The following is a 995-nucleotide window of genomic DNA, read 5'->3' as shown; positions in this document are numbered from 1 at the left end:
TCTGGTAGTTTTTGAATGTATTTTTTTTTTCTGTTTTTATTTATTTATTTTTAAATAATATTGATATTATATATATTGTTTTGTTTTTAAAATCAGTTCTGAGATTTAAATTGACATATGGCTAAGTCAACTGCATTTACAGCAGTGCTTATTAATGTACACTTTCCCTGTTAAAAAGATTTATTTTTTTAAATAAAGAATATTTTATCTCTTATACAACAAGCAGTGTTTGTGACATCAAAGGAAAATGATTTGTTCTTACACAAAAACATAAGATTATGCTGGGTTACACAATGAACTGATTTAAAGTTTGTACGATCTGAAATGTTAATATTTCTTTGAACCCATAAAACACAAAACTGCACTTTGATGCCTGCAGTGTGAGGCACATTTAGAAATGCCTTGCACTTCTTAGATGGGATAAATTAACACAAACGTCATTGATCCTATAGTTGGGAAATTCTTCTTTTGTTACTTCAGTTGTTTACTGTTATCTGAACAGCAGGAGTAACATGTGGGAGAAACATCTGTATTGCTTTAGTCTGGTGACTCATAAGACAAACAGGCTTCTTTTGCCTTGTGACTGTGCAGCTCACCTTATCAGCTGCAATGAAATCCATAAATAGGTGAGGCAGTGTTATGTAATCTGTTAGCAGACAGAAGTCCTCTGGGCATGAGTTAAAGGAGGGCTGGTAATTAAGGTAAAAAATCTGATTTACACAGAAATATTAAAGTTGACTCAGTGGACTCTTCCAGACTATGAGTTTAACTAAAGCACGAAATCCACCACTAGATAATTCAGACATTTAGATTGTGAAACGCTACAAAGATTGGACACCAAACACGTCATCCTGCTATCAATAGAAACACATCTTTGGAGTGAAGACGAGTGGCGTAACCAGGCCTTTTGGGTTGTTTGTGCAACTGCTCTGCCTTAAAGAAAACAGACATGCTTGTTACCTTAAACACTTTCCTGTTAAAATTTTTTTAATGGA

Source organism: Rhamphochromis sp. 'chilingali' (assembly GCF_963969265.1).
Source record: "Rhamphochromis sp. 'chilingali' genome assembly, chromosome: 6".
Lineage (NCBI taxonomy): Eukaryota > Metazoa > Chordata > Actinopteri > Cichliformes > Cichlidae > Rhamphochromis > Rhamphochromis sp. 'chilingali'.
This window is presented reverse-complemented; position numbering follows the sequence as displayed.